Genomic DNA, 15203 nt, shown 5'->3' with positions numbered 1-15203 from the left:
TCTGTTTATCAGCAAGAAGGAGGAGGCAGGGGGAGAGTTGTCAGAGAGGGAGGGACTACAGTGAGGCCTCCAGATCTGTCTTTTGATATTTTAAAGAGCTCTGCATTGTCCTCCCCTGCCTCTCAGTCTCTGGACGGAACTAAATGAAGAGGGAAGCAAAAAGAGAGAAGACCGAGGAAAGAAAGTGCGCAAGGCTGGATCGAATGAGCGGGCTTCAGAAAAATGAAACAGAGTGAAAGCAAGTGATTGAGTGTCAGAGCGAGTGATCGAACGCCGGCTGGAAAGAAAGGGAGACAGAGTGCTCCCCGACTCGACACAAGGGCCCCATTAACTTGACCACTTGCCCTTTGCACACAAAGGCAGGGCCAGCCCACCACCACTCCCACCCAATTATCCACGATTAGGCTCAGTGCACTGTGTCAAGATGGAGGAGGAAGGGAGGACAGAGGGATGGAGAGAGAGGAGAGACAGGAGAGACAGAGAGTGAGCAAAGTGCCTCAGAAATAGAGGATGGACAGAGAAAGAAAACATTAAGGTGGGCAAAAAGCTTCAATCTTAATTGAAGATTTTGTAGCCAATGTAACATGTGCACTCACTGGACACTTCATTATTTACACTACTCCAGTGGACGACATCCAACACTCGGGCTGTCACAATAACAAAATTTGGAGTTTGGTACGGTACCCGCATGAAGTTACTCAATGCCAATACCAAAACCGTACCAAAACTGTACCAAAGCAAAAATCTAAATGAATGAATAAAATATAAATTGTTTTAAAATAAACGGAGAAATCAAAACTGACAAAACAATTTTGAATGTTTTTGTACATTCATTCATTTTCGGAACCGCTTCATCCAGTTAAATAAATAATTTAGAGGGATAGTCTTGATTAGAAAAAACAGTTTAGATATTTTTACATATGTTTAAACTCAACTCATTCACAAGTAAGGCTGTGTGTATGTGTGTGTGTGTGTTTGTTTGGGTGGGATGTCTATGTGTGTGTATACAATGCATTTCGACCCAACGTGTCCACGTCAAGCAAATGTTTTCATTTTATCGCAAATTACCAATTAGCCAAATAGTTTGTCAAATATTACCAGTTTGGAACAAAATACCTTGTATAGAAGAAAAGTGTTGGAAATGTGTCGCAACCTGTCGCTCTTTAATTTCTGTCATGCTTGATTTTGTGCCATATTTGAAGTTGTACAGTTGCCTTAAATCAAGTCTTGTAAAAAGAATGTGTTGTTTGAAGTGACTTACCCCACTATTGCCTATTTAAGGGAAATATTGTTTAGTATTACACAATGCGCATCCCCTTTCTAAGAAAGAAATGCCCAAAATATTTGTTAAAAACATTGAAATTTTTCCTTTGAAATATATCAATAAAATAGAAAAGTGAAAAGAAATGATCTAGCACTCAAATATTCCTCAAAAGTGATTATTGCTCTAATAAACTGTATTAAAAATATTAAAATATTCCTTGCATGTTGGACACAAATGTATCATGTTAAGACTGTAGGTGTAACTAATATTTTGGCTAATACTATAAGTTAATGCATGTAACAAACAAATTATTGCAGTTGCAAAAAAGTCAAAAGAACATGAGAAAAATTTACAATTTTGCAGTGAATAGAAAAATATCGAACACAGAGGGTTTAGTGTTGCCTACATTAAAAAATACTTCAAAATGCATTCTATAAAGTTGACTTTACTTAAATAACATGAGAATATCGAAATACATTCATTATTTTTTTTTATTGTTCTATTAATGCAATAGCCTAATCAAAGCCTAAAGAACACAATTTTGAACATTTTCTCATTCCCCAAAAAGAGGCCTGCTTTCACCCCAACACACACACACACACACACACACACACACACACACACGCACGTGCACCCATACATTCTCTTATCTGCCCTCCACGGCTCCACACATCACCACAAGCACCATCTTTCCCCCACAGAATGGCTTTTGCTCCGTTTGTTTGTGCTCATGAAGTGGAATGCAGAGAAATCCCTGAGAGCATTTTTCCTTTTCTTTCTTTCTTACTGTGTGTTGCTGTGGCCCCCACCTCACCTGCCACACATGCACCCCCACAAACTGTAACATGGTCTACAAGTCTGGCCTTGATGACAATAATGTTTTCCATTACAAGGAACGTATTTGAGGAGTAAGTGGAGGTGAAATTCACTGGTATTAATGCAGTAATGGAATGGGATGGTGCCTGTGCACTGCCGGAAAAAGCTTTGCTCTTATTGTGTTTATTATGATCTGTTTTAAACAAACAAACACCTTTTGTCGCTTGTAGATGCTTTTAAAAGACATAAATAGGGAAAATCTGCCGGGTGATGCTACTTTCGGGTTTTTCCGGTTCTTCCTCAGTTGCATACAAAAAATGGACTTCCCTATTTCAATATGCAGGCCATAAAACTTGTATGGAAATGTCTGGATAGAAAATTAATATTGATTTTGATCATCAAATTAGGTGGGATATTCATTTTGCACTGCTTGTTAATAATACTACAAAGACACGTTGGGCTTTTTTGTCATTTGTAACTACGTCAGCTCGAATTTTAAGTTGCTCACTTTTGGTTTTTGTGCTTTGAGCTTCCGGCAAGTCATTTTGCCTTTTTTTAATGCTAGTCTCTGTGTACCCTTGGTCACCGCAGCAACTGCTCCAACCTCCCAACCCATGTTTCGTTCGGGCCATTAGGAGCCAGTCAATGAGCCTCTCTTCCTGTTACAAGTGGCAATGGCGGGATGGAGAGGACCCTCATCTGAGCTTTGAAGGTCAACGAGGCTGTCGACTCTTTCGATGCTCTCTGGTTCTGACTCTTGCTTTAGCTTCACCTGCCCATCATCCTTCCCAATTCATCCAACTTGGCAATGATGTCCCGCCAATGATGTCGAACTTTTTTTCAAGTAGAACTCTTCTCATTAAATTTGGCTTTTTAAAAAGTACGTACGTCATTGACGTTACAAAGTTCCCTGAAAATTAATTCATACCGATGTCATTAATTAGCGGTGCATGAATATATGTGTGGACTGTGGAGAATATTTTTTACTGGAACTAAGCTGATGGTTCCACACACTTTACACTCATAAATGTCTCAAAGAGCTAAACACATTGCGCACCCTATTTTAAAAAGAGTATTCTGTTTAGCCACCATGCTAGGCAATATTTTACCTGTGCTGGCCAGTGAAATTAATATCACAAAGACCCTCAGGTTGATTGAATTGAATTGAATCCTTTTATTGTCATTATACAAGTATACTGAGATTTAAAGCTTTCAGTACGTAGTGCACAAATAACAAGACAACAGACAAATAAAATAATCAATAAAAAGGAAATAAATAAATAAGTAGTTCAAGTGAGGTCAACAGAGCGGAGCAGGCTTATTCTGTCTATATAGTAATGCCAATATATAGTAATGATAAATAAATAATCACTGAATAGTATTAGATAAATAAGTGGTCAACATAATAAATAAGTAGTATAAGTAGTAGTGCAGAACTCGAGTTGAGTATGGTGACAGTTCTTGGGAAGAAATTGTCCTTGACTCTGTTTGTCTTGGCTGTTATGGCTCTGTAGCACCATCCATGATGGGGGAAGGTTGGAGATTTTCATTAAGTAGCTCAGTAGAAACCCAGTTTATTTTGCATTATTTGACGATATGAGCGTTTGAAGAAAAATGTTGGCAAATTTGTGTGTGCAAATGCTGAACATTTGAGGAATTGTCACGGGAACTGTAGCCATCAGCTAATTCTACTCTGTGCATTTAACAAAACTGCGGCTTTGCTCAGTATTTGTCTTTTACTTATTGCCTGGTTGTAGTCTGGCGCCTATTGATTGGACTAGGCAAGATCTCTAAGGTTAGCTGCCAATACACTGTTGGAAAAACCTGCCACGAGGTCATGTTATGTATATGATCTGCTCCTACAAAATCACAGTCCAGCTAAGATCATTCACAATGAGGCAGCAGTTACAATTTCACACATAAACCTATTTCAATACATCCAACTAAAAAGTTAAAATAAATTCAAAGTAAAATGTTATTTGTATGTCCCTTTAAAGGTTCCCAGTACTTTTTTGTGGGCAAAGTTGCACTTGGGGTCGGTTAATTATGAATTTGTCCGATCATTTTTTACATTGAATCTAGCTTTAAATGGAGCACAGGATGGCATGCACCTGTTCTTAACAAATTTGCGACGACTCCCACTCCTTCTGTCTGGAAGGGTGGGTCGGCAACTTCGTAGAACTGGAAGGATTGCGGTTGGGGGTGGTCAAATCCTCCAATAACCACTTGTGTGTCTCCTGAGGGGGGAAATGTACATAGATTATGTCCAAGCTAATCCTTGTGTGACAAAAAGGCATTTTGCTCCAATGATTAAGTGTTTCGGCAGATACACTCAGCCCCGCAAACACACACACAGACACACACCATTTCCCGTCCGTATGTGCACAAGGACTCTGTTGCAATTAACCTTTAGCTGATTCAGTCCTCGTAGCCTGATTGAATAGAGTTGGAGTGTTCCCTAAGCCACAAGCACAACCTTGTGTATGTGAGTGAGTGTCTGAGAAAGTGTGTGTGCGTGTTCCAAAATGTGTGTTTGTCAAACTTTGAGCTCCACGTAACGAAAATAGAAGAGTGGGGCTACTTTATCCTGTCTCTAGTTTACCTTTCAGTCTGTCTGCCTTTAAATCTGTCTGAGTGCATTTGCCCTTGCGACCGTGGTTTGCATTCACTTCCTCATGGCAGTCTGTTCATTTTTAACCATAATCACCATCACCTTCACTTTTTGACTTGCCGTCTTAGTTTGCACTCCCCTTTGTTGATGATGAATCATCCAGTATTGTTTTGTTTTTGTTGACTAATTCCGATGCATTTTAATCAATGATATACGTAACATCAGAGGGAGTAAGATTGCCTTCCATAAATCACAGCTGTGATTTATGTCTGTTTGAATAGCCAGCTGTCTGTATCTCATCGATAACTTATTCTCAGGTTCTTGTATGTTCATCGCTGGCACTTATTTTTGCTATTTTTATCCTTCTCTGCAAAATATAAACCCCGTGTGCCTTTTTAACATGAGTTACAGATCTACTGTAGCCATTTGTCATGATAGTTACTTGGTCCTCGAGAAAGACTGAAATAGCTGAAGCTGGTAATCCAAGTTGTGATTTATCACCTTAAGGGCAAATAAAATCCTACAAAGGGTGTCAGATGGAAATCGGTTTAAAAAAAAAAACTGTTTACCTGTCTGACTTTGGAATTTGTCATTATCCTTTTATTGTGTACGTGACAAAAGCTATAGCTGATTAAAAGTCAGATAGTTACAGCACTCACTGAATGACTTATCAAATTAAATTAATGATGCAAGCCAAAATTAGTGTCACAAATTAGCTTTGGCTATTCTGCTAGACAAGGCAAGTAAACAAAAAAAATGGAGCAATGTATGTTTGAATCTGCAACTTTTGTTTGTTTTTTGGGGGGGAACTAATTCATGGTATTTCAATTTCAATGTGGAAAATGTATTTGCTACAGAAGTAGAATGCAACATAAGCTATGTTAGGGAACAAATTAAATTCCCAAGTTCATCTAATGCTAAAGGAATACACCTCAGTGGTATTTTTCTGACATAGTTCTTTTTGGGTTTTAGCTTGTGCACATGTACATAATGTTTGGCAACATGGTGCTAATTAGGCAGCTCCAGTCTCGTGTTGCTCAGACCTAGCAGGGTGCAAGTGCAAGACGAGAGGCAGAAAAGTGTCTGTATTTGACATTTCCCTTCTATTTGATGAATGTTTGCAGGTTAATTGTCAGCGTGCCGCCAACATGGCCGCTCCATCAGGCTCTACTCGGTGGCAGCGTGCCGCGCCGCGTTTTTCACCGCTCGCGTAGCTCCATTAATTAGCTGTTTGATGCTGTTAATTGGGCTCCCACTGCTGCGCTAATTGATAACGGCATTGCCATTGACGACGGCGTGAACACAAACACGGGAGGGGGGGACCAGCCATTCAAGCCGAGAGAAAAGCAGGCGGACGTGAAGGATGAGAGTCGTAGTGGCAGCGCAAGGTTGGTGCCAAACAAAGAGATTGGGGTTGGGGGTTGTGTAGTACTGCAGCGGTGACAAGTAACATGATTCAGGTATTTGCACTTCAATCTTACTATATTTTACACAAGTTGGCTATGTGCTTCTACTTAAAAGTAAAGAATGTACGAAATTTTGCCGCAAGTTGTGTTCTGTATTGAAAATGTTGCTTGTGTTTGGAAATCTGCATCTATTATTTATTTTGATTTTCTGATTCAGTATGTGGCTGAAAATGCCCGTTTGGGATTCCACTGGTTGGAAATGTAAATCAAATCTGACAGGACAAGGCGGAAATAGCAATATCATCTTCTTATTACCGCTCACATCTGCATCACCTTGATAATGGCACTACTCAACTATTCATGGAAACGTCGCCTTTCACAAATAACATCCAGCTGTCATCACTTCACACCATGCATAAAGGCACAAAAAAAACAATATTGCTATGCTGTACAAAGGCGCAACATCTTTAGAATTGACAAGCGATGTAATTGTCACAGAAGGGAAGAATGTAAACATATTTCACATAAGCAACTTTTCAGGTTCAGTTGAGAAAACATTTTCCGCATCATGAATCTATGTATGGCTGCTTTTTATTCATTCATTCATTTATTCATCTTCTCAACCAATTATCCTCACAAGGGTTGCGTGGGTGCTGGAGCCTATCCCAGCTGATTTGGGCCAAAGCCGGGGGACACACCCTGAATCGGTGGTCAGCCGATTGCAGAGCGAGGAGACGGACAACCAGTCACAGTCACTCATACCTAGGGACAATTTAGAGTGCCCAATCAGCCTACCATGCATGTTTTGGACGGTCCTCGCTGTGTGGAGTTACCATGTTCTTCTCGTGGTTGCGTGGGTTTTCTCCGGGTACTCCAACATCCCCAAAACATGCTTGTAAGCTGGTTGAACACTCTACATTGGCCCTTGGTATGAATGTGAGTAAGAATGGTTGAACGTCTTCTCATGTTCTGCGATTGGCTGGCCACCAATTCAGGGTGTCCGCCGCCTGTTGGCCAAAGTCAGCTGGGATAGGCTCCAGCACCACCTGCAGCCTTTGTGAGGATAAGCGGTTTAGAAAATGATTGAATGGATATTCAAAACAGGAAATTATTTCGAATTGGCACGACAGAAAAGTAAGGAAAGTGATGCACTATGAACATTTTAAAGAAGAAAAAAAAAATATATATATATATATATATATAATTAAATGAGGTAATTCTCTATCACACAAAGGACTACAGCTCCCAACTGGACCTTTCGGTTTACCTCACACACGCTTTGAACGTCTGGACACGCACCCTATGCTGTATTACATGTGTGCGCACATTTATTTTATCCCAGTTGGAGATTTTCATCCATTTTCTAAAGAAAAGTACTCTCACTCTTCAACTGGTATATGGCCTTCCTCCTCGCCTGCTATTATATGTCTTTCCATTAAGAGCAATTACTGCTTAGCCTCCAGCATCGGCTCTGACATTCTCATGCTGTTTTTCCACTTTTGGTCAAAGAGCTGACTCACTCGTGTCAAGTAGGCTTTGTGGATCCCAGAAAACAACTTCCAGAAGCTTTCCTCTCCGTAATGAAAGCCTGATGAGAAATGCTTTACCTGTGTTCTTCTTCCTTCATGATTCTCTTTCCCCATGTGCCATTATTTTATAGCGAATAGGTGGTAAAAGGATAATACTATGCGTAATGCCAGACATGATGAGCAATTAACACCACAGCTATACAGTGACATTGAGCAAGTTGAACATTTTAGTAACCATAGTGAAGTCAGGATGAAATTCGCAGTATCCCAGTTGAGATGTCGCAGCGATCAATACGGAATCTCCAAAGCAGATTTTAAGAATTCGCACAGGAAGATATCATCTGAAAGACGTGATTTTATACAAATCAAATTTATGTCATTGTTTATTCAGTGGCAAAATGTTTCTTTCATCACTCTTGGTTTTATTGGATTGTTCACAAGTTCCCATTATTTTTTTTAAATCAACCCAACAAGCTATTGTTAAATGCCCTGGGCTCCTTTGAGAATCAAAATATGCTGTATTTTCTTTTTAGATTACTTTGAATCTATGGGTGCAATTTCCACTGTATCATGACGAGAGCTGTTCCAAATATTAGGTTGTTTTTATGGAGAGTAGCAAGTGTCACTTCAAGTGCATTTGTGTTTCCGTGTGAACTCCTGAGAGACTCGTAAACCCGCCGTGACCTGTCAAAATGGCCGTCCGGCGACATGAAAGACAACTTCCTGTATTTGGCTCCTGGTGGGCCAATGGTAAGCAGGGGCTGTTAAACATCAAAAAGCTACTCAATGTCGAAGAAACCACCCCCAACCCCCGTCCGCTTCGTGCAGAGACAATAGGAACCTTGCCGCTGCAAACAGCGCATGCAAAGGTCGATGCGATCCGGATGGGCCGCTCTTATTATGATCACACTTCAGACAGTTGAACGTGCTTCAACTTCCTGTGCTTCCACAATGTGTTTCCTGGGTTACCTGTGTTCTGGTGCACCATTTGCACACATGATAACAGGAACAATTGTCAAAGGCTATAAAAGTCTGTCAAAACATTTAATGGCAATCTAGTATTCAGCCATTTGGTTTTGCTCAATTTCATTTATTGTTATGTGTTGTTATTATGGATATAATTTTAAGATAACTTTCTTGATGGCTCTCGCATGAGGAGAAGAAAATGAATGAAAATCCATGAATGAGTGGACCTGAAGTTCCAATGAATGTGATAAGTGAATATTATTGCCCCTGTTGATGAAGAATACAGTATCTGAACCGTAGACCTACTGGTAAAGGTCATGAAAAGCATTGGTATAACTGTGGAGGATTCAGTTGTGCTACAGTGTCATTAGTAAGAACATTGTAATTGTTTTCTTTTTTTTTAACCACAAAACTCAATACATCTGAGTCATAAGATACATGTAAGAAAAGATATACATATGTGTAATTCAAATCCTGTGTTGAAGTTTTTGCTTTCAAATTTGTTCTCTTGGAAACACACGTTCCTGCCTGGAGTTCCTTGCCGTCATGAAAGATTTTTTTCCAATATTGTCCATGGTTATAGTTCAACTTGATGTGGTCCACCTCTTTCAAAACGTAACCACTAAATGAATTTGTTGTGGTTGGGAAAATAGAACGAGAGCACCTGGAGCCAGGTTGAGTAAATACAAAAATTGAGAGGTTTTTCTTAGTCTGGAATTGTCAAATGTCCAGGTCATGCCGCAACACTTAGCTCCTCTTGTGCTCTGAATGAAGCACTCTCTTTTTAGATGTGCTGGTTCATAATCTGGCCCTTTAAGGAGAATGTGTGTTTCTTAATTTGATTTATAAATATATCTTTCGTGACATCAATCAGCAAACTTTTCTCATACACCTCATTTTTTAGGTTTGCACGTTATGGTAGGAAATTGCACCTCCCGACATTATAGGGGACAAGGCAAGTAAGCCAATCTAGCCACTCTTGAAGTCCTGGGAATCACATTTGCATTGGCACCCCGCCTTCCGACAGCCATCGCGCTGCTCTCCTGACAGGCTTAATGAACTCGTAGTTTAAGCGGTCAAATTAGGCACTCATCCCTTTTGTATCTCTACACTATCCTGAGCTCAGGTGTAATGTAATGGTAACTTTGCCCATTGATTTGAGCTCACGTCCCCTCCATCCCGGCAAGTGGTTCAACCTCACTCCCTGCCTTGATATTAGCGGAGAGTGCCAGCATTCACCAGGCACCGCTCTGAGGCCCTTTTGTGGAGAGAAATCATGTCGAAAAATAGAGCGGGTAGAGAGGTAGCAGGGAGGCTGTCACGGACCTCAATGGCGGCATTATGTAAATGGCTGACATCCCCTGATGTAAAGCTGAATAGAGGCACATTAATGTCTTGTGTATATTTAAAAAGCCTGCGCCCAAGTTCTCAGGATTGCGAGCGGCAGATCCCGTAATCATGTTGACGAAGTAATGGCAGAGAATTAGTTGTCCATTAAAGTATATTATGCACCACGCTGGCACATGAAATTACTCTCAAATAGTGCACAAGTTGTGGGTGGGTGGGGGCTTGCAGGGCACTGGCAGCCTGGATGTGTGTTTGTGCGTGTGTGGCATACCGATTCTCAATTTGGGCTGCTGATGACAGGTGATTGACATCTTTAGACTGTGCAGTATCAAAGCAGCTTGACTTTGTGTGGATGTGTGCACAGCAGGGCCTGAAAGCTTCTAATGAGGTTATAGAGGGCTGAGTGTATGCTCATTAGCATGCACACACACACGCGCGTGCAGATATGTGACAAGTTAAGTCGTTGCCCCCATGATATCACACTGCAACCCTGCGCTTTTGTGCATTTTGAAGTTTTTACATATTTTTTTTCTATATTGTCACATTATACAGGTAGGTCTGACTTTATAGTTGTACTCATTGTGTAAAACCACCTTGATAGATGACATGCTAGGCCCTAACTTTAAGACAATGGAAAAAAGTTCTACTTGAAGAACTGTACACCACTTCAATAAATTTGATTATGTTTCAATGGGTACAACTTTTGACAAGATCCTATCATTTAATTAGTGTGTAAAAATGTATGATAGTGGGATTTCAAAACATGTTTGGTATTACCACAATATTTTCAGTGTGTAAAAAAAGAATGATAGTGGTATTGTAAGACTGTATCAAACATGCAGGAAACTGTCTACTAGGGTACGGACGCCCACCGAACGGGAATACTTCTGTAGTCTGACAGATGTGGCTCAAAGTTCTTAAAACCAATCACGCCCTGTGTTTTGACTATTTTTCTTGAAGTTCTCGCCAAGCAACGTGGTGGAAAGACATAGGAAAATTGTGTGCAAGTCGTCTTGTGAAGGGATTCACTCAGGCCTCCCGCATTTCACTTGCCTTTCTTTCAAATGTGTGAATTTTCTTTTGCTTGATGTATTGTTACCTCTTGATGAATTGCATTCGAGGAGAAACAGTTACTAGTACAATATACATAAAATGTACATATTCATGTATTTTAACCATGCAGTGTTCCTGATTGAGCAATACGTTATATTCATCCACACTTAACCACATGTTTGCAATTTGATACTCATTTTATAATGTCAGACCTTTTAGAATTTTCATTCATTTATTTTTCATGCCACTTATCCTCACAAGGCTTTTAGATTGTCTAACTTGCACTAAAGTGTGAACGTGCAACTATGCGTTGTACCTTGTGGCCCAGTGAACAAATGTTTGCAATTAAGAGAGAGCAGTAAACCATTTTGTCAATTCATTGCATTCTGCTGTTGACACTTTATTAACATTTTGTGTTACATTTTGTGCTGAGCGTAAATAGCAAGCGACACAATGCATTTCACCTTTGTTCAAGACTTGGAATGTACAGTTGAAGACGCAGTGACAAATGTACAGAATTAATTTAGTACTCATTCATTTTCTGAACCGCTTATCCTCAAAATGTCACGGTGGATACTGGAGCCTATCCCAGCTGACTTTGGCCACCCTGAATCGGTGGCCAGCCAATCACAGAATTTAATAATCCCCCTTAATACTAACATGAATGGATCTGTCCAGGAGCAAGGACAACCAACAGAGAAGAACTGTAATAGAAAATGAGAACAACAAGGAACAAGAAGGAGAGTTATGTGCAGGTAGTGTCAGTTATCTGCTATCAGCTATGTGTGAGTGGCAGCCTTTATAATGTGCTGTCAAATTTGTCACACAGCCTCATGTGTGGCTGCCGCCCTCCCTACATATGTGTGAGCAGCTGAATTCCTCTGTGTCACTTTTTTCTCCTTTCAGGCAATTTTCAGAGTTTTTTTTACGTCAGACAAATAGGGTGAAGTTAAAATAAACATCCAAGCTCCCACCCCTCCATCCACCACTATCTTCCTTTCTGTCCCGTCTTCTCGAGGCAATGGCAATGCAATTCACATGTCAAAGAAGCCGCCACGCTCGCCTGTGTCTTCCTCTTTCTCCTCTGTCGTTTATTTCTTCATCTGTCGTTCTCATTGTTCCCAAACGCCGCTCTTTTATCGACGTCGCTGAGAGCAGCCAGGGAAAAAAAAGGACAAAGATGACATGCTTTCTTCTCAGCCTGTTGCAGCAAGAGTGTTCTTGTCACGGCGCGGACGGGACGACTGACAGCTTCTACTGTAGCAGGAACACCCCTGCGCGATAATGGCTGCCACCAAGCTGTCAGTCAAGAGCTGTCCGTCAGCTTGTGACAAGACGCCGACCTGTCTTCTTCCTGGTCGGGCCACTTTGCGGATCAGTCGTCATGTTGAATAACTCATCAGTCTCTTCTTCTGCATCAGGGGTGGACAAACTATTCTACAAAGGACAGCGGGGCTCATTTTTATTCTAACCAAGAGAACACCTTCTTACTATTTGGAAGTCTTAGAAGTGGAATCACTTGAGTGCAGTCAGGTGGTTACCTCATTCATTAAACTGTCTGTTCTGCATTAGTTGAAACAGAAACCTACACACACAACGGCCCCTGAAGGACTGCATTTGCCCACCTCTGTTCTTACAAGAAGTTTATTAGGATGTCTTTTTCCACAAGAAGAAGCACCGTACAATGATTATTGCGATATTGTGGGAAAGCTCAAGGTGTTTTCAGGAAAGTGACTTTATTAGTATGTATGTAGTCTTAATGATTAAATAAATGTATATACTGGAAGTTTAAAGATGGTTCTGTTTTAGTGGGGGGTCATTGTCCTCCCTCCCCCAAGTGCCTTTCAGTCCATTAGGAGACATGTCCCAAGACTTACATATATCGAATGACTCACTTCCATCTCTCCTATGATCTTTCTGCAATTTCATTTGCTATCAAATTACCTTTTTTACTTCCATGGCCACTTAATCGTTGTGACATTTCAGTAGATGTTCCATTGTGCCCGCCCCCTTGCTGTATATGACATATAAAATAATGAGAATCGCATACTCCACTAGCCTCCTCATCACCTACTAGTCAAAAATGACACACTTCTTGCATGTGACTAAATGCACTCACATACCTATTGTACAAAAAGATGATGGTTGAAATCAATGGCGAACATCCCCTTATTTGGTATTCCAATGTTATTATTAATTAATTCAGAATGACAAAAAGCCCTCCTTCCAAAAAAGTTCAAATTGGATTTATACCTTTTGATTTGTTCATCGTGAAATTTCAAATACTATTTCATAGGTCATGCAGTGACAAAAAAATAAAAAATACATTTCTGGTAGAAAACTTTACCTATCTGACAGAATAACAATAACAGAGCCTTTCATTTGCTCAATCAATTATTTGCAAAATAATTGTCAAAAGATTTGAAAATATTTTATACATCTAATACATATGATGAAATGGATATTATAATCCTGTGTGCCCTGATGGACTAATACTATGTATTTTGGCCTACCTTTGGATGACAGCAGGGAAAAGGGGGTTAGGATCTATTCTGGGTGAGATTTTGTTTGTTTGCTTGTACTAGAAAAAAGAAAAATGTCCCCTGTTGTTGTTTATCTTTGTTTGACACATGATGATGCCTAATACATAGTTGAAACATTCGGTTTATTGAATTAAATACAGCATGAGTTCCCTGCCAACTGATTTATTTGAACACTGATTTTACTGCATCGAGTTATAGGAGGGGGAGAATGATCTCAAATATAACCTGTTGCTCAAGAATACAAATTGACATCATCTGTCGCCTGAATTGCTATAGCCATATTCTTAAAAAATGTGGCCCAAATCAAATTTAAATCTTCATATGAAGTGGCCTAGATCAGATTTGAAAATATTTGCTTCAGACCGTCAAGAAAGAATCTCACTGAAGTTGGATGAAGGCACCAAAATAATATTTGGTCACTTTGCCAGGTTTTCAACTTTTTTCCCTTAGCTCACTCACCCCCTTATTTTTACCCGTTCCCTTTCCCGCCTCATTCCCTCTCCTCCTCGCCCGTCTAGCAACCACAATGGCCAATCGGAGGGAGGCCAATGGGGCACAAAAGGCACAACGGAAATGAGGGCTAACTTCTGGGAAGTCTGGCCTCTCCTGCTCATTACCTCTATGTGGCCCTCAGTGTTCCTTTCCACAATCACTCTCTCCCCCATTCTGCCTTTTGTCTTTTGTCTTGGGGGAGAACTGGTGGGTCAGGTTGGACATGCCTGCTTCACTTCTATCCATTCATTCATCCAATCATCCATCCCTTTTCAGATGCCAGTAGTTCTTTATTTTAAAACAACCACTATTTTTGGTAACTATTATTGTGATTTTCAGACTTACCATTCAATTGAAGTTACATCTGTATCCATTACTGTATTGTGATTACCAGGCATGCGCTTCAACTTTGCTGAAGAGTCTTACTTTACAATCTCAACTAGTTGTCAAAAGCTACCTAGCTATCTTACAAAACAAAAAGTCAACTACCATATTTTTTTGGACCATAAAGCACACCTGACTATAAATCACAATCAACGAATTGAAAACTGTTCATATTTAAGATGCACTGGGTATAAGACAGAAGAAAGAAAGAAGAAAAATTAAGATTTCAAGTATTTTTATGAATTCAGGCCTGTCCAGACGGTATTTACTGCATGTTACTAAAAAAGTTATTTGTAACACAAATTGCAATATTGAAATCAGAAAAAGTATTTAAAAAATAGTTATCATTCAAGGTCACTATGGCAGAACTACATTTTCTTGAACTTGCAACGCAAAATCAAGTCAAAATTGCTAAACGGTACTGATCTGGAATAAACAGCAATTTGAGTCCCTACCTGTCCAGCATTTTTGATTAATTTAATTAGCCTTTTTTACACAATGCACTAATAGTGCATTTAGCTTGATGTATGTTGTTATTCACATGTATAACAAGTTCAGGGTAGAAAATAAATTCTGATGAAGAGGGTCTTTAACATTATTCCTTTTATTGGTACTCATTAGCCTCAATATTTGTCTAGCTGGTGTATAATGGCTGGATCACAGGCACAATTTTTTTAACCTTTTTTAAGACGGAACCAAAATGATCTAATTTGTTTACATGCATTGCATAAAGGAAAATACTTGAAAACGTCGGCATGTTTGACTCCCTCCAAAAATGGAAAACTCATGTTA

General features: G+C 39.9%; 1 protein-coding gene across 3 annotated transcripts in view; it reads left to right on the top strand.

Annotated features, from left to right (window-relative positions):
* camkmt (calmodulin-lysine N-methyltransferase) overlaps positions 1-15203 on the top strand; it is a 119184-nt gene that overhangs the window by 87135 nt on the left and 16846 nt on the right. Inside the window, exon 12 of one of the 3 annotated variants that reach the window (XM_077614088.1) lies at positions 14054-15203. This exon is cut by the window's right edge and continues 779 nt beyond it. The exons of 1 other annotated variant lie outside the window; for it this stretch is intronic. The gene's annotated coding sequence lies outside the window, so the exon portion shown is untranslated. Of the gene's footprint in view, positions 1-2671; positions 4837-14053 lie in introns of those variants that run through there. One more of the 3 variants, XM_077614087.1, reaches the window with a different exon arrangement.

Source organism: Stigmatopora argus, chromosome 11, assembly GCF_051989625.1.
Source record: "Stigmatopora argus isolate UIUO_Sarg chromosome 11, RoL_Sarg_1.0, whole genome shotgun sequence".
NCBI classification, from domain to species: Eukaryota; Metazoa; Chordata; class Actinopteri; order Syngnathiformes; family Syngnathidae; genus Stigmatopora; species Stigmatopora argus.
The sequence above is the reverse complement of the archived record's forward strand: the minus strand, read 5'-3'. Positions and strand labels throughout refer to the sequence as shown.